The following is a 24,018-nucleotide window of genomic DNA, read 5'->3' as shown; positions in this document are numbered from 1 at the left end:
CAAACATATAGCATCTTTTTTTGCTCTTTACCTTTTGTTTAATAAATAAGCTTTACAAATAAGTCAAATTTGCTTTGCTTCTAACTCTTCCTTTGCCTGCTTTTGCATTATCCTTAATTTATGGACATGAGTGTAAATATATCTTAATTTTTTTTAAAAAAATCATATTAATAATTTTTGCAGAATTTGCTTGCATTAAAATTTTTAAGAATGTTATTTCAGGAAAACGGATAACGTTTGTAAGAAAAAATATTGTTTACTTTCATTAACATATAGTCCATATTTTACATGAAGATACTTTGAAAGAGCAAGATACTTACGTTACTCTGTTTTCATCTAATTGTATATAACTTTCCCTTTTAAGTAGTTGGACATTAGTTACTAAAAAGACAGATTTAGATTAAAAGGAAATTGCTGTCAAATCTACAGAAAATCCATAATGATTTGCGGTATAAAACAGTATGTTTCCCAAAACTGCATATTTTAATAATTTTCGGTTTTTTGACTATGCAAAATTCAGAGAAATACTTTAGTTTATGCATTCTTTTCCAGGTTCTTCCCTCTCTCAATTCTTAATTATTATTTCATAAACAATTTTCGGATAAATAAAAAGTGCTTACCTTTTTATGGAAAAAGTTATCTTTTTCTGCTATGATAAAAATGTGCAGATGGCATGATTGAGTCCTACTAGCTAGCAAATAAATTTTAAAATATTTTTCAAATACGCAGACCCTTTCTCATACACGGAAAAGAATACGTTCTTTATGCATAGAAAAGCTAATTGTATGTGTATATAAGAAGTGTATAATGAAAACTTCGAAAGAAGTGTATTATAATAAAGTATAATACAAGTATATAATAATAGTTGAGATGCGTATAAGATTCCTTATACACATTTCTTTATGCACAGATATTTTAAAATGCGATATGCTTAATATTTTCACTGAACGTAATGAAGATAAAGATACATTTGGTACCCCATCCCAGGTATATAAAAAAGTTATTAGATAAAACAAGATGCTTGCGCTGTCGGGATGTATGCCATACCAATTAAAGGGTAAAATTCACTAGTTTTTTCACTACATAAAGGGATAATGGCTAGAAACTGTACCAAATCTTAAAACCTATGAGAATTATTCTTTTAGGTCGATATTTATGCACCATTTTGGTCTAAAGCAAAACATTCTGAGTTCCAGACCGTGTTGATCAGCTGTATTTTTAATTACAGAACATGATTATCAATGATATTCTACGGAATCATTAACACCTTGAAGAGATGTTATTAATAAATGAAAAAAACATATTTTCAGAAAATAGTATATAGTAATAATGAAGATATTATCATAAAATTAAAAACAATAATAAATGAAAACAAATAAGAGTTCGAAGATGTGTTATTTGTTTCATTTAAAGGTAAAATCCTATCCATTAGAAATCAAGACTAGAAACATGAGAGCATGGTGTTTACAATCGAGAGCGACGTTTTCCTACAAAAAGCATAGTGACAAAACTACTGTATTCATTACTTTGCTACTAAACAGCAAATAATTTTTATAAATTTAATAATGTAATAAGGTATCTTTTTTCTTAATTGTGCAGCTTACTAAATACTATTTGATTGTGCACTTGATGTTAGCAAAACCGAACGCGAGAAAATAATTATGTAAGATAAATTATAATTTGACCTAGCAATAGTCCTTAATTCGCTTTTACTACTCTAAAAACAGTAATAACCTTTCTGGACAACGTCATTTCTAGATCAATCCATCTCAAACGACTTCTGTAACTCTGAGGAGGTAACTCTTAATAAGCAACTTAAACCGAAACCTTCGCTTGCTGAGCTTCAGTCTTGGTTAACTGCGCACTTTTGCGTCAGCTCTCTTCCCGCTAAGACGCTAGTTCGCTTGCTTAGCCTCTGACGGTTATTGCCCATTGTTCTAAAAATATCATCTGTGTATATAAAATGCTGGGGTTGTAACGTTTTTCTTCTCTGACGAACACTTGGTCACCCACCCTAAAAGAAGGCACAGAGGACCCTCTTCTCGCCTCGGCCGGAAGAGGGGCGTGGACTTTCCCCCCTGGTTGCAGATGGGAGAAAAAAAAGAGATTGAGATGTGAAAGAGAAAAGAGCGGACGCTGGTTTGCGAGCTCAACTGTAGTGAAAATGTATTTTAAAGTTTTCTAAATTGAAATCTGTACATAGTTGTATATAAAGATAAATATTTAGTCTAGAACAGGTCTTGTTTCTTTGACGGAGATACGACTATAGTACAGGGTGCATAGTGCACCCACAATGAGGATGTGAAATGAAAAAGAATATGCTTCCTCAGAATTAATTATACAGGAATAAAATTTTGTGTGGAATTCACGGCTACATCTGTCTTCGAATGTCATCTTCCTAACTGCGCAGTAAAGCCTCTCCAGATTATTAGAACACAGAAAACCATCGCCAATCCGTTGCAGCTTTGTCCAAGTCATCCTCTTACACACACACAAACATACATATATATAATATTTTAGGATGCGTGGGAGCGAAAACACCAATTATTTTTAGTTATGGTCGAAAGGGTTATTAATGGTGCTGGATAGATTCAGGAAGAGGACGCTGCCATATTAAAATGAGGAATTAAAAGGGCTACTTCTAGATTAAAGTTTGTAATTTTGTTTCAAATTTTGTATCTCACATATGTATTCTGCTATTTACGCCTTTAATGCCTTAAAGACTGGTGTGGTTTATTTCAAGTTTAATCTTCAAATTTATATGTTCCAATCTGAATGCAGCATAAATAAGGAAAACATTTAAAATTCCTTTTCAACAAAAATTTACTTATGAGATACAATGCAATATTTAGTGAAATGCTGTTTGTGTAAATGTAACTTATAAGATTTACGTAATAAATTTGTTAAGCACCTTACTGTTGATACAAATTCTATCCTCTCGATGGGTATTTTTATTTTCCCATGTGGTAAATCAAAGCATCCATCTAGAAGATGGATCATATAACAGCATGTTTTATCAAATTTCTATGTTCCGCAATCGTATAAAAACTTTCTTGATTACTTCCTGCTGTAAATATGTCTAAACAACTTATTATTAACTTACTAAACAACTTATCATAAATTAACTAAACAACTTATCACTAAGCAAGTGACGTTAGTGAAGCTTAGAGATTTTAAAAACAAGACCTCATTTCTGCTCAAGCCTCAAATTTTATGGGCCCTCTTTCAACTTCTCGTAATCCTGTTTTCACCTTATGAAAACAAAGAAAGTGTTCATGAGGAACATTTGAAAGAACGCTGCACTTAGAGAACCAGGCTGTCTTAATCGGGCTCTGTTTGCAAGCTAACACTTCAGATAAGTTTTTCACTTTACAGACGCCACTCCATAAGAAAATAAAATTGAAGCACTTTTACCTCTACGATATCAACTAGGAAAAATCTATGAATCATTGCATGAAATTACGAATTACGTTAACTTTAATGAAACATTTTTTATTTAAAATTGAAAATTTTAAATTTATGTTTCATTTGATAATTTGACACCCTGTTTTTATTAGAATGAATACTATCAGCAAACAACTACGTCATAAAGTAGGAACATTAAGCTGTTTTTCAATCTGCTATAAATATTATATATATGTTTAAAAATGTTTTTCTAGAAATCAGAATAGATTCAAACTACTAGCATGTGTTTGAAACTGAGAAAAATGTATACTGTACTTGTGAAGACATAGACGAAGAATCAGAATTTAATTCTGGCATTTAAATTAATAGTGTGACAATTTCACTGAAAACATCATGGTGCAGCATCACAAATAAGCTTATTATATTTTGTCCTTTTTTTTTTTTTTTTTTTTTTTTTTTTTTTTGACGGGGTTAAGTGTCCGATAAGCGATGTTTTCGCAATTTGCAAATTACCTATTTGTGAATGGCTATATAGAGAGAATGGCCAATAGCCATACCGATGAAAAAATAGTAAATACCAACGCAAAGTAAAATACCTTATCTTTTGGTTTCTTTCCTCTCAATCTGGAGCGATTTTCGCGGTTACATTTTTCAGAAAACATTAATTTAAAATGATTATTAGGCAACTATCACAGGGTGACAATTTCATTTTACAAAATCGAGAAATTTGTGTTCTTACTGCCAAGCATCTGAAACATGCGCCCTTTTAAATAATATTTGCTTTTTTTCTTTATTTTTTCTCGTTATTTATATATCATATTCTCTTATCAGCATACCTACACTGGCTGCTTAAATGTGCCTTGTTACAAAATACACAAGTTTCTCATTAAATTTCCGAAGAGTTACATAACTCTGCAGCTGTCGGAGTAAATCTTTCCCGTCGTGCTGACGCGAGTGAAATAGTTTTGCTTACGATTTCAGTTTCACGATTAAATCCGGTACTAGACGCACTTTCAATCACGTGACATAAAAATTTCATTAGGCTATCTAACTTATCAACGGTTTCTTCTTTAGATGTTAGGAATATGGAATTCAAATTTCTTTCCCAAACTCTCAATATGTCGACAGGCAGATAAGATTCAATTAACGGATACAAAATTGAAGATTAATTTGCGCTGGAAACATCTAACATATTTAGAGATTTTAAATAAGTTTCAATCTTATCGTACAATTTAAAAAGAGGCATCTCATTACATTTGCTGAGTGCGTTATTCATCGTCAACGAAAGAACTTTTCAAATATACACTTCGATTAACATGTCCAGTTGGACGAAATCTTGTCTTTAAACATTGTATTACTTTTTCATAACTATCAGCTGTAGCCGGAAATGATTCAACAAGTTCTCCTTCCCCTGAACTCTTTAAAGTCGCTTGTAAAAAAATACTAATACTTATCCTCATTCGCGATTTCATTATCGTTATGTATCTTCTCAAATTGTGCCCAAAATGACAACCATTCATTGATATCACTGCCGAACAACTTCTATTTTAGAAAGTTTAAACTTCCGTTTCAATGAATCTTCAACTATTTGGGAATGGGAATCATTTTCGACTTAATTTTTTTTTTTTTTTTTTTTTTTTTAATTTTGCGCACTTTTATCCTTAATCTGACAAATCGCTCTTCATACAAATTAAAACCTTCATATTCTTTATCAAAATCCGCTTTAGAACAGTTTTCACATTTTAGAAGAAGATCTTATAGTTCCCTTTCCTTGAAATTAAGCTCGTTCCATTTTTCTTCTAACTGGGCAAATTAAATTTTAGTCTCTTTAATACTTTTATTTTTCCCTTCGACATTGTTCTGAAGTCCATTAGCTATGCGCGTAAATGCGCTTCTAAGAGGTGTTTTTAACGTTTTAACTGATCTATAACACTCAAATAGTAATTCTAGTACTAAATATAATATACAAGATTTCACTTCAAAACAACTAGTGTCCCGGCAGGAATGCCAAATAAATATTGTGTCCCAAGGCAATATTAATATTGTTACAAAATGTTCAGGCGCGGTAAGATAGCTTCTCCGCAAAGCAGTTTTAGGGATGCCATAAAGTGGCAAGGGTTGCCACATTTGGCGAGAAATCTCCTATTTGGCGACAATTGGCGGCATTCCATGGACGGATGGAGAACCTTCTAGAACGAGTTCTTACCGGTTTAGCCCAGAATGTTCTCGAACACAAGCCAAAAGCTATATAAATCCTGCTGATACGCGGAGGTTAGTTAGTTAGTGTCTCGTCTAATGAGTCAGTGAGAGTCCATCGAGTTGACAGACAGTCAGTGAGTGCCGAGTTGGTCGTTGAGTGCACCGAAAGAGTCTCTTAGTGTATCGCGGTTAGTGCATCGTCGAGAGAGTGTGTTGAGCTCTGGGAACGACTGATCCGAGGAGTCGGGAGTTGTACTCTAGTTTATCATCGAGTGCATCGCGAGTTGTAGCATGGAGAGTCTCGAAAGTACGTGGAGTTCCGAGAACGACCGAGCAGAGTCGTGAGCTGTAACAGTGAAGCTGTCTTCACCGTTATAGCCTGATAGTTTGAAGGCTGTGTCGCTGATTGGTCCTGAGTAATACTGGCTAATAAATTGTGTTTCTACCTCAGGATCAGCTTTTTCTATTATATTTAATCTGCACAAAAGTTTCGCAGAAACGTTATAACAAATATCAAAACTGGACATCCATTTTCTTAAACATTTATAAACTAACAAAACGAACATAGATTAAATCATAACTCCTCGAGCGCGCGGTGAAAACTTACATAACCTTTTCCTTTCAATTCATCCGATGAGACCTAACAACGCTAGTTGACATTATGATACCGATTTAACGTCTAGCCCTTCTAACCAAGTCTTAGTAATACTTTCTTAGCTTCCGACAATGCATATATGCTTCCAACTCTTAAAAATATAGCACTGAATTTGTCCCATCAGAATTTACGTTTTGCTTCACTAACACCTAAATATATCTATCAAACCGGCCAGAATCTTTAATACCGTGGTTCTCAATTTGTGGTCCGCAGAAGTCTGGTACTTCTTGAAGCCACTTCAAGAGTTCCGCGAAAACATTAAATACACACTTCAAACTTATTGAAAAAGAAAAATCAATACAATGTAAAATAACATTTCATAAGATTCTAATCAGCAAAAGAAATGGCAGCTGACCTTTTTAATTTGTAGTATCGTCAATTTAAAATACACCTCACTGCTATGAAAAATGACATCATGTACTAGATCAGAAAAACCAAGCAATCAAGTAAGTTACTTCACTATGATTATCAGGGGAACGATATTGTTGCGTGCGTACGGGTTCGTTACGAAATGAATGCACAAGACCGATGAAAAATCAACAAAATTTATTATTATCACAACAAAAATGCTTACATCTCCTCAGATATTCGTGCAGTATTATAATATCTCACAGTAGTTATCTTTTGACTACTCAAACGTTCAAGAGAACTTAATTCAAAACAGCTAAAGAAAGCTAATCCGCGAATTCGCTAGAGTCACTAAGAGCAGTTTTCTAAACAAACTCTTAAAACAACAACAAACTAAGTAACTACTCCAATAACAACGAACTGAGAGGTTTTCCTCCTTTTATAAGATTTTAAAATCGCAAGCAAGAATTTTCTAGTACTTTCTCGAAATCAAAAAGAGAGATTTTTTAAATGTTACATGTACGCGCGCTCTTGTATTTTCAATTTTCCGGCTTAGCTTTCTTTTAATATTCGTCACGCGCTGCACTGCGCGGGAAATAAAACCATTTAATTTACAATTCAACTAACATAAGCTATTTAAATACCTAATCCGTAACACTATGTTGGCTGACGTCTGAGAGAAAAGGCTGTAGATTGATAGTTGGGATAAAAGTGTCTAACATAGGAAAACGTCAAAACAAAAAAAGGGGGGCTCAATAAAGTTTGGTAAAGGAAAAGGAGTGTATGAAAGGTTTTAAGGGGAAAAAAAGGATAGATTCTGAACATCGTATTAACATTGCCGTACACTTCCACACAACAAACATAATCTCCTCTCTGCCAGTAAGTCAGTTCATTTTCAATTTTACAATGCTATGCATTGGTGCCCTTGTGCAGTTCACATTTCAATCCTGAGCAGTGGCTGGTTATTTTGCTGATTTCTAGTAACCTTATCGATTCAATTTTTGAATTAAATAAACTAACGTAAATCTTACATCATATTATCAACCAATACTTTTATTTTTCATACACATATTTTATTACAGTTAATGGATGTTTTCATCATAAGGAAATCTCATCTTGATATCGATGTTGGCAATGCTTCTGTTAGTACTACTAGAACTGTAAACGATGCAGAAGAGATAAAAATTGTAAAATCAACACGAAATGTCAGTCGCCCAATGAAGATTACTTAAAATTTGGATATACCTCATCGAAAAAAGAGATTCCCCAACTCCTTCTTGAGCTGTATGTAGAAAGAGAATTTCCGATAGAGCGGATAGTTCCCCTCTAAATTAAAACGTCATTTTTCAACTGAACATAAAATATCTTTCATTAAAAAATAAAGAATCCTCCAAAAGACTTTTGGAAATGCGAGGTCCATTTAGAAGATGATCTGAAAAAAAAAACTGTAAAAGTGGTAAAGCTCAACATGCGTCGTATGAAATTACTGAGATAGTAGAGCTAAAATAAAGCCACATAAGACAGCAGAATCTCTCATTTTACCTACTTTTCTGTGAAAAATGTGATAAATATGTTGGGAAAGAAGCAGAGGAGGAAATTTGGAAGATTCCGGTATTTAATGACACGATTCACTTAAGAATTTATGATATATTCCTAAAACACTAAAACAACAGTTGCAGATGAACATTTTAATATGCATTGTAAGTAGATTATTTAGCTGGTATAAATGGCAAGTCGCATCTCTTATGTTTTGTACGATTTCTTTATGAGAAGAAGATGATAAATCAATTTTTATGCTGCAAATAATTTTTGGAATGTACAACTGGGCAGGACAAAGTCGTATCTGAATACATTAGTTATCATGAATTAATACGTCGGTATTTGTACCTCCATAATAACATCAATAATGGAATCATTTAAAGGTTAAGTTAGGTTAGATTGTTTGAATACAGTAAAGTACATGAAAGCTATCTGCTTAAGCAGAGGGATGCCTTTGCTGAGGACTTGCTGAAGACTTATATATACGTACGGTGTAGTCTTGTATTCACGCTACGCTTTCAATCAAAGAACTTAGTGAAAACAATTAATCCAAACATACTATTTTATCACTATTTCATGCAACTAGATATATCTGTCATAAATACGAGGGCTAAGAAACTAAAACATTGGATGAAGTAATTTCTATGGTTAATATTATTAAAATGAAAGCCATGAGAAGTCGAATATTCAAATGACTTCATTTATATATGGAAGTAGGTTACCAATGTTTGCTTCTTGATACAGAAATGAGGCGGCTCTCACACGGAAAGGTTTTAACATGTTTTAACGTTTCACACGGTTTATGTTGCAATTAAGAAATTAATTACTGTTTTTTTAACATAAAAACACGAAACTATCTAAAAAACTATAGTTGGTGCAATAATTTAGCATATTTGACTGATACTTTTGCTTACTTTTTCATACTACTAATATAGTATGCAAGGAAACAAGGAAAACATTCTTAATTTGACTGGTCAGTTATGTGCAATGAAAAAAAACTCTGTTTGGAGAAGACACGTAAGAAAAGAACCACAGAGTTGATCCCTTCTGCACAGGTTATAAACGAAGCAATCTTTCCTTTAATAATCAAACATATAATAACAGAAGAAAGTTTTGCTAAACGTTTTCTATTGCTAAATACCGAATAATTTAGATCGTATAAGAAATTGGTTTGTTTATTACGATTTCTACAGTTTTCTCTGAATGAAAATGAACTGACGTCACTCTCTTCACTAAGCTCCTGTATCGCATGGAACCTGGGAAATTTTTAAAGTACTGTAATTTTAATTGGTTTTTTTTAATAAATGTGTTTGAATCAATCAGTATCGGTAATTCATTCTTTCATAAAAGTAACTCTTTAAAATAATTGGCAACAAATAATAATTGCGTGGGCGCCTGAGTAGCAAAATAGAATGGAACTGCAGTGTCAAACGTACACGCTATTATTTTTATAAAGTTGTCAAGGAGCCGTACGCTTTCCATATTTGTGATATAAAATCGTAGTTGGATTTTGTAAAGAGAATTATTTAATATCTTGTTCCTGTTTAACTACATGACAATTATTTTTCTTTATTTTGGTTATTAAATATTTTATAAGTTTTAAATAAAAGCTTATCTTGTGGAAATGTTTTTCAGCTTTAGTTCTTTTTTCATCACGTCCTTGATTTTAAAAACGTCGGCCATCCCTGCTTAAAAGCGTGTGTTGTATTGAAAATATTCCGTGCAAAAAGGTTTAATGTTCTCCCACTTAAAAAAAATTGAGAGCCAAGGCTTAATTCATCACCACCTGGCCTGGCATCAAGCCTTACTGGGGCCAACACATTCCTTTCTAACACTGGATCTTTATCAGGTCTATGTACCGTCTCCCATATAGTATTCACATTACTAGTTGCACCAAACATTTAGACTGTAACACAACACAAATCTTCCAATAATTCCAACTAATTACTCAACCTTTACGTTGGGCTTCACTGTAACGATTTGGGGTGAGGGGAATTTATTACCCAATTTATTCTTCTTTCACCATTCAACTTTCTCTCTCAACCTCTACTGTATGAATGAATTATCGTCCTCGGCTTAACTAACTGTGGAAGCAAGAGATAATACAAAATGCGAAAATTAACTTTATTTTGTCACCTCTGATAAGTTAAAAAATAATACAACACAAAGTCTTCGTAACTATAGCTACTGGCTGGAACTTATAATTAAAGTTACTGGCTGTAACACCAGTGCTCCTATGGAGACTATAGTACCAACTGGTTCGAACAACCTAAGCTCTTCTAATATTGAGCACGAACAAAAATTCGATCAAATGTCAGGCGTTCACGCTTATTCTGAACAACGCCTTCCGTTCAACGAGCAGACGACGGCAGCAGCCAAGTTTGCATTACAAGTGATGCTAGTTGCGATTCCTGTCCTCAATTTAGACTATGCTGCTTGCTATAAAATTTGAATAATCCTCTGGACTGAACAAATATATGGCGAAACGAGGCATAATCAGCTTAAATCTTAACTGTTGGCGTAAAAAAATGTCACAAACTAAATCCATTTTGAATGTCACAGAATATTTATATGAACTGCAATTAGTATATACAAGAATTGGACTATAAATTCTTCTGGATGCTTGAATAACAATGCTGTTAGATTAAGTAAAAAAAAATACGTTTATTTGTTCGGAAAATTTCTTTCCTAGAGTATTCAAATGCGCTCATGTCCCAAATGCATTTCCCAAATTATTCCCAAATTATTATTATTTTGTTATTAAAGTTTTGAATTGATTTTTGCTAGAAGTATTAAGAGATAAGTAAACTTTCTAGAATTTCAAGTGTGCTTTCAAATCAAATGAACTGCTATGTCAGTTTGTGTTGAGAGTACTGGCTTTAATGGTCTCTGACTTTTCTCTAACTGACAATCCTCTGACCTTTTTTATTTATTATAAATCTTCATCTATAATGTTTATTAATTATAAAGCTTTATGTATAATGGATTCACCTGTCAAAAAATCCTCAACATAACATTCCAAGAAGTCTTAATTCAAATTTACACTTGTTAGCGGTATATTTTTTTAAAAAAATAGCTCACAAGATGCATGTGATGAAGCAATAAATACTTATCATCCGTTTGCTATTTCGAATGACCGGAGAGGTAAATAATAACAATAATATGCCAAATTCCGATTTACGTCAGAAGAGTTTTACGTATTCCAGTATTCCCAAAAAAATGGATCATTTTGCAAATCTGAAGCAATATACAATAAGCATACGATTTTCTGTACGGAGCAATGTACAAACTTCTTTTTTACTAAACTTCAGGATCTCCTTTTTCAAATATCTAAATCATTATTCCAGGTATCAAATCCCACGTTCAGCTTACACAATTAACCATTAAACTTGCAATACCATGCAAGAGACAGCCAGTCGAATTAAATTTGCGCAAACGTTTGACCGCGTTAGGACATAAAAATAATTAGCGATAAAGCACATGCGCAATTAATAGGAGTATGTAGGGCACCTAGAATCAGTGTAAAACAAGAAAGAGAGTGGAATTCCCATACTGAAATCGAATTTCCTCCTTCTTTATTTGAGTATAAGTTCAGAATATTCTTCGAGTAAAAATATAAAATGTACATTACCATATATCCGAGCCTGGCGTGAAAGAATATAATAGCATACCGTGACTATTTTACCACTACACTAGTGTTCGCATTGGTCGAAATGCAATCACTGTCATGCAGATGTGGAACTGGTAATTTCAGGCAGGTCGGACGGCTTATATCTTTATCCACGCATCAATCAGAGAAAGGACAGATATCTGTAGAACAGGCCATACGAATCTTACCTTACCGTAGCACAGAAAATACGATGTATGGCATGTCAAAATATATATATACGTACGGTGTAGTCTTAAGCGTTACGGATACTTTATATGTCAGCCATTGCTTTGCCTAACTTTAACTATCTGTAAAGTTGTAACTGTCTGTTCAAGTCTGTTCGCACAGAGCACAGGTATCTGTCGCAGCAACAGTGCGTTGGACGGTGCACATGAAAGCGCGAATAGAGTGATATCTTCTTTTTAGAAGGGTCATGCTTTCATGAAATATCATGACAGACGTATGTGCATTATGGTGCCATCATACTGGAAACTTTCCTCGTGCATCATTATGCTGGCTTGTATCTGTAGCTATAATAGGAGGTGCAACTAAATACAAGTTCCCTTCGCATCTGTTATTCGTGTCTGGCTCTCTGACTAGTCAGCTTTGCTTTACACAAGTGTTAAAACTTGATTATCCCATCTCATCAAGAGAACCCTAGAGCCACCTATCAAGAGGATAATACACGACGACAATTCGCTATCAAAGACCAACACTTCATCCGACAGACTGACGCCAGAGACAGACGTGCCATATGATTTAATATAGCCTTGCGTCCTCTTCTATCCAGAGGGACAAATCTCCAAATGAAGATCTGGGAGGCACACTGACCCTCCACACAGAGCCGAAACATAGCGCCAGGATCGTCCCTTGAGTGGTTATTGCACTTGTTTACTACTAAAATTCTTTAGCATACATTGCAGTGCATATAACGTTGATCCTCCCATACATTTTATATACACTTAACTCGATCTGATTTTATTGCTCACATACGGAAAGAACAAAATATAGCATCATAGCAAAATAAATCATCATAAGTTAATATCCTTAACAATAAGTTCATCATTACACAGAAAACTCTGCCTTGTAGCATTTGATCCCCCTCCAACAGTAAGGCAGTTTCCATCTCTCGGATGGTTCTCGTAGGCAGATGGCGAAATGAAATTCCCCTTGCAAAGGAGTCACAAACATGCTCTATAAGTTTTAGGTCAGAAGATCTAGTTGGCTAATCCATGCGGCAAATATCCTCACTTTCCAGATAATCGTCCACCAGCTGAGCCTATGTGGACGAGCGTTGTCGTCCACTAACAGGAATTCAGAACCAACAGCGACCCTGAAAAGTCGAATATAGGGCTTTACGATCACCTCTCTATCTCATGGCAGTCAGAGAGCCTTTTTAAAACATTGGAAGGGGTGTGCGACCGTCCAACTTAAGGTCTGCTCACACCATTACCCGCAGCCACAGTAATGGTCTTTTTCCCTGGTCAGGGAGGGATGGTATCATGTTCCAAGCTCTTTCCAAATACAGGTACATTGAGAATCATTGTCCAGGCTGAATCTCGATTCATCTGTATAATGCACGGTGCTCCACTGAAGTCTGGTGCAAGGCGCATGTTGTCTGCACCATCCTAAACTCGCTCTCTTGTGAGCTGCAGTGAGCGGGACCCAATCAGCGGGTCTTCTGGCGTACAGTCCTATCTCATGAAACCTTCTGGCCACTGAAGACAGCAAAACTATGGGTCCAGTGGCAACATACAACTAAAATGAGACACATGAAGCTGTAGCAGTCTGTTTCGTGGCATTCAAAATGCCAAACAACGATCCTAATTTGTTCTTGGGAGTCTTGGTCGACCTTATCCAAGTCTTCTCAATATGGATCAACTGTCCTGAAACTGTTTCCACAAATTGCAGAGGACACTGCGCGTTACAATTAGCTCTGTAGGCACCTGCACTTGTGATTCGCCTTCCTCCAACTTACCAATAATTCTCCATTTCGTTCTGTCATTCTTGCGTTCTTGATACCTTATAAAATTTACCCAGTATTCTTAGAATGTATAAGCCTTATTCCAATAGCTCGTAGTTAGTCAACAGGACTGATACTGAGCAAAAGAATGCTGAAGCAGGGTGATTTAAATTAAATAGTTCCTACTGTTACGATATTCTCCTTTCAAAAATTATATCAATTAAGTCAAACTGCTGAAGTCAGTATTATTCCTGTTTCAACTGAAAAAAATAATAATAAAAAATAAGTAGAAAATAGAACAGTATAATTTATTTAATTCATTCAATCTGGCTAATTTCAAATATTATAATCGCTATTTACATTAAAATACATGTTAAGTAAGCATTTCTATTCTTTATATTCATTCTTGAGATCCGCCAAGACCGGCAGATTTGGTGGACGTTTCGTCTTCCCCACCTAACCTCTCCAGTAACAACACATATCCAGTACACAAATATTTTTTTAAGCTTTAAAAAGGTAAAGTATTGAATTTCAGGACAAATTATACATACAATTAAATGTACGTATATGATTTGTGATTTGTTAAATAACGTGTGAAATATGGTAATATAAATGTGAAACATTTTAAAAGATCGAAACACCTTTTATTATAACTATTCAAATATCGTCTTGTTCTAAAACTACCATAACTAACTTACTGCATTCTTTTTTTTTTTTCCCTTTCAGTTTTTTTTTTTAAATCTTTTTAATGTCATGTAATATATATGAAGGCGGTATGCAGATTCGATCAGCACTTGCTGTCATAAAAATGTTCCCTACTCAAATATAAATCAGAGGCAGTGTCAGATTAACCAATACGCAAATTTGAATGACATACGCCTAACGTCCGTAATTCGTAGGGGTTCGACTTCAGTACAAAGGAAAAATAAAAAATAATTGAACAAAAATGAATAATAAATTTTAAAAAAATCATAAACTATGTATGTTATTATTTTATAATACGAATAAATACTCAGATCATAATAAATAAAATAATAGAATCGGACTCGGTGATACGTACACTGTCTTAGCGTATAGCGTGCGTGAGCGATGTATACGTGATATGTATACTGTACGTGTATACTCACTTTTCATCCATTTTCAGCAACTGCTGCAGTTTTAACTAGTAAAATAAATGTTTTTTTTTTTTTTTTTTTATTTGTTCAATGAGTTAAGTCTTAAATATTTTTTCACTTTAAGCAAGAAGGTAAATGTGCGTCCCTATATGCAGTGCATGTTATCTAAACCTGTGCACTTTTGTATTAACCAATGCAACTGTTTTAAATTATAACACCGTATAAGGCCCACCAGCGGCCGAGCGGTAAAGACGCTGAACACTGGTAGTTCGGTCCGAGGTTCGAATCCCGCGAACGGGCTGGCTGCATGGGCGTTTTCGTGGTTTTCCTCATGTGTAACGTGTATACGAGCCAGTTTCCCTTAGAAAGTCCTCCACGAAAGGCATCCCTCCCCTTAGGCAGATAGCCCTAGTGCGCTTTGCCATAATTAAATACACACACACATATAACACCGTATTACTTATAATAATTTGTAGTCATAGTTTTTTATATTTATATATACAGCAGTACACTGGCTTTCAAAAGTTAAGCAACAAATGGAAAACTGATAACTCAAAATGTATGCAAGTAGAGTGAACGAAATTTGGTGAAAATATTTAACTATACCTCTTGTAACTTAAAAACCCAACGAAATGATATACAGAGTATTTACATTTTGTGATAGCAACAGGAACATAAAAATCTCCTAAATTCGAACAAATAACTTAAACATTAAAAAGAATTCACAATAGTATGATCACACCGAAATCCAGTACAGGCCTGACACCGATGTCTTATGCTGTGATGGCATTTATGATGTTGTAAATACATAATATGTATGATGTTGTATATAAACTGCATGGGCAGCAATGCTCATTGATCATGTAAGGCAGTTCTAACCCCATTTATCGTTTATGGAGGGAGTTTGAGGCCCGCAACATATATCCTTAGACCGTCTCATACTTGCTCGATGGGATTAAGATCATGACAGTGTGTTGGCATTTCCATTTGGACTATAGTTCTTCTGCAAGAAATTAGAGTATGAGGAGATCAGTGAGGGAAGGGTATTATCTGCTTGCAAAATAAAGGCATCGCTAATTGCTGCAGCATAACAACGAACAGTATGTCGTATCTGTACCTCTGAGCATTCAGAATTTTATGTAGCAGCACATACAGGTCTCTGCGCCCACCTAAAGAATATACAGAATACTACCTCTAGCATAGATATCCCTTTCCTGTATGATAGACAGGAATCAAGTGTTTACTTCTATCCACACGTAAAGACGTCTAGAGCAAAGCAGGACTCATTAGTGAATAAAATAGAGCTCCACTAATTTTCAGTCCAGTTTACATGACTACATGTCCAGTTCAAACGCTCTTTCCGGTGCTGGCAGGTAAGCGGGATGTATAGTGTCTGTTGCCTATACAGACTTCTTTCATCGGTACCGTAGTATCAGCGTACTTTCACGGCTGATAGTGTCCTCGCTGTAGCAGAAATTAAGTGTGAACCTGAGCTGAGATGGAGTTGCAGTACTGCTGCTACGTATAAAGTCGCAAATACGGTCATCTGCAGAAGTCATAATTTTGGTAAGTATTCTAGAGGCTGCATCAGGAGTTAGAAACCCGCTTACCATGGAACAGTCAACATTTAACTATCTTGCAACGTCCAACTGTGGTTGACCTGCTTCTAAAATCACCCTTTGGATCTATAATGTCATTCTGGTGGCTTATTTTTACACTTTCGCTACCTCGAACTTCTTAATATGCCGTCTTTCATTGAATAGCGACTCCCCCCTAAAAGAATTAGCAGTTTTAAAACGTGAAAGTTAAAAACAAATTTTTGATAATTTTGTTAAAATAGTAAATATCTTTAAAATATAAGTAGTAAATGCAGTTAATACAAAAAAGTATTGTCTTAATTTTTCAAGCATTTATTTTAAAAATGTAATTTTTATAGCAAAATTTTATTTTAATTTACTTAGATAATTTAGGCTAAAAAGCGAGAACACCCAAATTGGACATTTTGCTTATCTTAATTATTTGTTATTTTGAATTCAGTCAAACTTTTTTCAACACTAGCAAGGTTTGGTTTGGTTTATGTGACTATATTTGGTTCATGTGCAAAGTACTTTAGTGCTATCTGTCTAAGGGAGATAACGCCTTCGCGGAGGACTTTCCAAGGAAAACAGATTATTCATGTTTCCTACGGGAAAAATCCCCGCTGCAGGCCCGCTTGGCAGGATTGAACCAGGATCAAACTCATAGCATTCAGGGGTGTCTTAACCAATAAGCCACTGATGGGACCACTGGTAGTGTTAAAAATATTTTTAATGAAATTTCCAACTTAGAATGCGATTGAAGTGACAACATTTCGTGAATTATCTGTAAAAGACGCTTTAACTGTTTTAGTAAGTAAGTGATATTTTTACAAAACATTAAAATTTAAAGAACTCATCGGATTATGCAAGTGAAATAAAAAGAGAGTTCACTTCAGTGGTATTGATACTGAAGAACTAGACAATGAACTGTTGAAGTTTATTTTAACGGCAAAAAAGAAAAATTTGAGAAGCCAGAAAGATATGTACAAGTAAATAAAAAATAGCAATATTGCATCTTCTGTTCCGAACAACGAAATGTTTTAAGAGTTTACTTAACTATTCCTGTAAACAAGAAATAGGAATGACTTCTTTTGTTGTTGTTTTGTCCATGTAATTAATGGAAGAATGGATGCCAGAGCCTCTAGGGGGTTGGACCTTCTACTTCCACCCCAATTTTGAGGAAGTGCCCCACTCCTCTGCCCTACCACCAATCCATACGAGAGGACTTTCGGCTCGCCATATATTTAGAGAGTCCCCATGCCACAAAGACACTATACATTTACAAGCATCCATGCCTTCTCCGGGATTCGAACATGGCCCTTTCGGTACCGTAGTAGGCTCCTGTAACCACTAAACCGTTTGGCCAGCGAAAAACGTTTTTTTGTGTTTTGAAACAAATTTAAATTTATTTAAGAAATCCCATTGGATAGGAAAGACTGGGGTCTTTGACAACGATTTCGGAAAATAAATATAGAAAGAACTGATTGCGAAGAAATTATTCTTACGTATTTTGTGCATATGTAAATAATTTTAGTGAAATTATATATTTTTTTCATATAATTTAATATGATAATCTAAAGAAGCGAAGCCTTGCTAACCTTGCTTTGACTATTTATCGTTAAGTATGCCCTGAGAAGTTGGTTATTTTAAAGTCGAAGGCGAAAAATCGCCGCGCCATTAAGGCGAAGCTTGGACAAGTACTTGAAGTATACTCATGTCCATAAATTAAGGATAATTCGGAGTCACGCGGAAATCAAACTCTAAAATAAATATATCCCCTGTAAAATCACTACACATATCTTCAAGAATCATATGCAAATTTCAGGAAGTAACCAGATGACACCGATGGTACGTCACAATGACGAGAGTGTAAGAGAGTGATATATAAGGAATACAGGCAAAGAAGTAAAATTGTTCGCAGGCGCTTTATAAGAATTTCAGTGCAATAACCGAATAGTTATGACACAAAGGACGCTTTTGGATGATTTTTTTACGTGGTAGAATTATCGACCGTCTGGAATGTGGGCGTACCCAACTGGAAGTATCAGACGAACTTGGAATTGCCCAAAGTGTCATCTCCAGGCTTTGGCAACGATTCCAAGATGATGGTAATGTGAGTAGACGTTACAGCACAGGTCGCTCCAGAGTTACAACCCCGAATGAGGACCGGTATTTGGCAGTTACTGCAAAAGAAACAGGCGGAGCACAGCCTCAGACCTGTCTCGTCAGCTCTCTTCAGCCAGTGGTACGACAATTTCAAGGCAGACCGTATACAGACGCTTAAGACAGATTGGTCTATATGCTCGTAGACTTGTCAGATGCGTTCCACTTACTGCAACTCACTGTCGCTTGCGGTTAGCCTGGAGTAGAGAGCATGCATTGTGGACACCGCAACAGTGGGCTTGTGTGATGCTTTCCGACGAGTCCAGGTTTAGCTTGCAGGTCTGATTCTCGCCGGACTTTCATATGGAGAGCTCCGGGTACCCGTTACCACGAAGAAAACATCATTGAACAACACCGTTACCGTGTTGCAGGAGTGCTCGTTTGGGGTGCAATTATTCTGTGTTCCAGAACTGACCTGCATGTTCAAATTGGAACCATGACAAGCCAAATCTGTCGGGACGTCATTCTGGAACAACATATACGTTTATTTCGAGGCGCCATGGGCGCACAATTTGCGTTTATGGATGACAACGCCCGTCCTCACCGTGCAAACATCGTAAGCGAATGCCTTCAATCGGAGGATATGACCCGTATGGACTGGCCAGCATTCTCACCGGACTTGAATCCAGTAGAGCACGTGTGGGACATGCTTGGCCGACGAGTTGCAGCCCGTCAACCACCTCCTACATGTCTACCGGAACTTCGGAGAGCATTGTTTTTGAGTGATGTAATATCCCCCAAGATCAGATCGATAATTTGATACTCAGCATGCCTAGGCGTTGTACGGACCGTATTGCATCGTCTGGAGGACATTCGATGTATTAACAATCATAGCAACCATGTAATATTGGTTTTTGTAAATAGGTTTTTTTTTTTTTTTTTTTTTTTTTTTTTTTTTTTTTTTTTTTTTTTTTTTGTAATTTGCTCCAGGGAGAAAAAATCGCTAATTTTTTAATAATATCAAACATTGTAACATCTTGTTTTCCTCTTTACCTTTTGTTTAATAAATAAGCTTTACAAATAAGTCAAATTTGTTTTGCTTCTAACTCTTCCTTTGCCTGATTTTGCATTATCCTTAATTTATGGTCATGAGTGTACATGAGTTGGGAGCTTATGATTTCATCTGTGAAAAACGTTCGAGCCGTGAATTTCCTCACTAGCGTTGAAGAAAGTTGAAGTGTTGAAACGTGAAGTTCAGAAATGCCCTAATATACGATTTAGCTGGTCTTTCAGGTGGAACACAGGCTTAGTCTTCATTTTCTGAAAATTTCATCAGTGATATTGCAGCATGAAACTTCTCGGCTTCTCGTAATGATTCCAAGTTCCGCTGTGAGCCGCGAATAGCTGGCTGCAATGCCAACTGTATCCCTGCTGTTATAATTTAGGTCTCATAGTGGACTTAGAATCATCTATAATTGACTGAACTATTGCGAGGAGCAACGTTGGAATTAAAGCCCAAGGGCGCATAACATAAAGAATTCCGGACGTGGAAGAAAATCTCAGAAGAGAAAACTGAGAAAAGGTCTCGTAGTGGGAGGGTGGTGCCTCCTTTTGTTCTTATCTCCATGAGTAACTATGATGTTACAAACTATGACATCACGTGACCTCTGACATAGTGTGCTACTTTTTGTCACTTTTCATTTCTTTTCTTACTGTTTTAATTGAAAAATATCCGAATCCTCAGTTGTTACCGATTCACATTCCACGAAAACCTCCAAATCATTAATTATTTTTTTAAAAAGTAATAAGTGTCATGTCCGGTTCAAAGGTCGCAAAATGTTCAAATGAGATAGGGTCTGGCATTTCCACTGCTTATATTTCCTTGTAATTGCAACTTCAATCGTAGCTAAACTTATTTCGATTAAGGGGAAACTATGAATTGAACACTATCATTTCTCCTGCTAATTGAAATTACAAATACTGCTCATAAACTTCAGGGCCCACCAGCGGTCGAGCGGTAAAGTCGCTGAACACTGGTAGTTCGGTCCGAGGTTCGAATCCCGCGAACGGGCTGGCTGCATGGGTGTTTTCGCGGTTTTCCCCATGTGTAACGTGTATACGAGCCAGTTTTCCTTAGAAAGTCCTCCACGAAGGCATCCCTCCCCTTAAGCAGATAGCCCTAGTGTGCTTTGCCGTAATTAAATACATCACACCACACCACCTCATAAATTTCAAGTCTCTTCTCTACAAATGAAAACGCAAATCCTCCACGGAACTCCAACAGCTTCATAGTATAATAATAAATGAACAAAAATCAGAGGGAGGTAATTACTTCCATATCCTTCTAATAAATTTTACTATTTTTTGGAAGAAAAATATATTCATTCATGTTACATACTATTGTATGCGTTAACTATTGTATGTTTCACAGTTGGATCTGGCATTACGAACTATTTCTAGCAGACGCTTCGCTATTGTTTCTGTTATGTGCGTATCCTCCTAAATGTGGTAGAAAGGTAAATTGTTACTTACTTAATGTAGTGCTTTATTGTTTCGAAGGCATAGTATTAATTATTTTCAGTTAATTAAAAGCAATAATTATTGCTATCAAAAATGAAAAACATTCTTTTCTCTATTTCGCGTGTGACACGGTACTGTAGCACATGGACTCGTGTGACAAAATTTAAAACCTGAAGCGGACTAGTATTTGAGCCCATAGATTGTAGCTTGTGTAATTTAATTTTTAAAGTCTTTTTGAACGGTATGAAGTAGTTTTTTGAGTAACGGTAAACTGTAAATTTTCACTAGAAACTTATCGGTAATTTTTTTATGTCTTCTTTTCAAAATTACAATTAATAAAAACATACAATTGTCAGAACATTTTTGACGAATTAATTCTTAAATTAATGGTTAAAAGTTTGCCTCTAGTTACAAACATGGCTATTCGCAAGAATCGGTTCTGTTTACTGCGTACGAATTTTCTGATTAAAAAAAAGAAATAAAAAAGATTTGTTATGCATTGACTTTATAGCTAAAATGTTAGGAATTTTTAGCTTTTCTACTGCTGCAATAATACTTACTTTGTCTTAAACAAGGTGTCACTAAATGCAGTCATAATGATTATTGTGTGATGCTCATACTTAAGATTAAATGATTTGGTAATTCTAAGTTTCAAAGTTTGAAATTTACCAGCTGCATTAGGAAAAGTAAGCACTATGTCATTGTTAATTATATATCTTTAAAACCATTTAAATTCTGATACATTAGAAGTTATCAGCTGCATAGACAAAAACTGAAAAAAATTAGTATTCAATTATTGGTATGTGATTAATCATTAAACATGGAATGTAGCTTCTATAACAAATTACGCTATGCTGGAAAAAATTAATAATAAAAAATGAATTAACTAATGTTTTTGATTTACTTTTTTGTTCTTAAAATAAAAATTTAAAAGTTAACTCCTTAGCGATATATATAGTACCTAAAATATTTCAGTAGGAAAATAAACTGTCTGGTGGTCATTTTAATACATATTTCATTAGTTTATGTCAAGTTATGATATGATTATCTGGCTAATCTTTGGAATATGGTAACAGGTAGTTTGGCGACATTTTGGTAAGGCAATAAAGGTTACTAGCTAGGACTTTAGCAGTGTACATGGATAAAGTCAAGAGTGTGCGCAATGCCATTTTTGTGCAATTCTGGGATGTTTTTTTAAGTAAAAATAGGTAGACGTGTACATGGATATCGTGTATGTGCAATTCTTAAAAATGTTAAAAAGAAAAATACTTATATTTACTTGCGGTGGCACATAAAAAAATGAAATATTACCAAGTGATTTTATGAAAGAATTGTTTGTGATAGAGAACACAATCCTATTCCCACCATAATCATATTCAAACACTTTCAAGTGTTTACATGATAGGAACTCCGCTATGCCTAGATTCATGATGTGGCTGTTTCTGCAAGTTTATATTTTATTAAGGTTATTAAATTCTTAAAAGAAATATGTAGCTTCTGCTTTGTAAACTAGATTTCTTTCAATTCCCAAAGCTATATTCACTTATCTTTATTCATTAATGATTAACTGCTAAAGTAAAGAATGATGTACTGAAAGATCAGAACATCGATGTCCCATTGATTCACAAATTAGAGGTAAATAATAGCAGGTAGGATTGCCCAAATGTGACTGAAGATGTTTTGTTACCATAATACTATTACCAAGAAAATGTCAGGTAGTGCAATTCACAAGTGCCAATAATTTCAAACATTTAATTGAGAAGAAAATTAAATTTAGGATTCATTTTTAATCCTGGCTTATGCTTATTTCAAATCAGTTTCTTCCCAGCATTTTTGATAACAAAAGGTGTATCGTCATCACATTAATGAATGTAGGTGTTCCTACATATTATTAAGCTCTCTACCATTTTGTCTGTAATTGCATGCAGTGTAGTTTTTTTTTTTTTTTTTTTTCATTTCAGTTTAAGAAGTAATTGTTTTATGGTAAATACTGCCATTCAATTCATTGTTCTAGTAGCAATCTCCTAGCAAAGTTCTTTCGTTTAGTAATTAACCTTTTGCTCATTGACCTTCTACAAATGTATTTCTCTCTTATCTTGTAGTTTTCTCTTTCAACCAATAGTATGGCAAGGTAAAAATATATTTAAAGGTGTCCCTTGGCGATAATTGGTGATTTTTGTAGCTCGCCGCTACACAAATCCAAAATAACAAGTCAAAGAATTGCACAAACTCGGTATCCATGTACAGGTTGACGTCTTTTCACTTAAAAAAAATCAGAGAATTACACAAACTTGGCATTGCACACTCTCTTGACTTTATCCATGTACACATCGACCTCTTTTCACTTGAAAAAAATCAGAGAATTGCACAAACTAGGCATTGGGCACTCCCTTGAATTTGTCCATGTCGATCTATATTCACTTAAAAAGTCAAAGGAGAAGCCAACAGAAAATATATAATCTCAATAAATCACATTTTTAATCAAACAATGAAATAACGTAAAAAAAGAAAAAAATTCATCTTAGCATTACAGGAAGGAAATATCCACTTACCTTATTTACAAATTTATGTGTCTTCTGTCAAACAAAATTCCTGAAGAGCATCCAAAAACTTCATAAAATTATCTGAACAAGAATCTGTATACTGGGGTAACCACATAAGTCACAAAAATATTCTCCGTAGTCCCGATATCGTCCGACGTTCGACCATACACAATTTCTTCCTACAAACAGGACACTTAATAATGACTAGTAAGTAAACCTTCATTTACACACCAGTGAATTAATGCTTTTTTCCCTTTCGTTCCAATTCATACAGAAACTTCAAATTATCTTACCACATTCAGCCATTTTACCAGGTAAACCACAAAATAACAACGTACTTCTTATCCAAAAATCCGACACACACTTTCCAAATCTTTTCCCACATTTCCAATTGACGGCAGT

The 24,018-nt window shown here is 34.9% G+C and overlaps 1 protein-coding gene across 2 annotated transcripts in view; it reads left to right on the top strand.

Annotated features, from left to right (window-relative positions):
• LOC118187434 (DNA (cytosine-5)-methyltransferase 3B-like) overlaps positions 1-24,018 on the top strand; it is a 487,890-nt gene that overhangs the window by 354,406 nt on the left and 109,466 nt on the right. The window contains exon 1 of one of the 2 annotated variants that reach the window (XM_035357651.2): positions 21,007-21,069. The exons of the other annotated variant lie outside the window; for it this stretch is intronic. The gene's annotated coding sequence lies outside the window, so the exon portion shown is untranslated. Of the gene's footprint in view, positions 1-21,006; positions 21,070-24,018 lie in introns of those variants that run through there. 2 annotated transcript variants of the gene reach the window in all.

This window comes from Stegodyphus dumicola, chromosome X1 (assembly GCF_044657685.1).
Source record: "Stegodyphus dumicola isolate Sdum_Otavi_A_Nest chromosome X1, ASM4465768v1".
NCBI classification, from domain to species: Eukaryota; Metazoa; Arthropoda; class Arachnida; order Araneae; family Eresidae; genus Stegodyphus; species Stegodyphus dumicola.
This window is presented reverse-complemented; position numbering and strand designations above follow the sequence as displayed.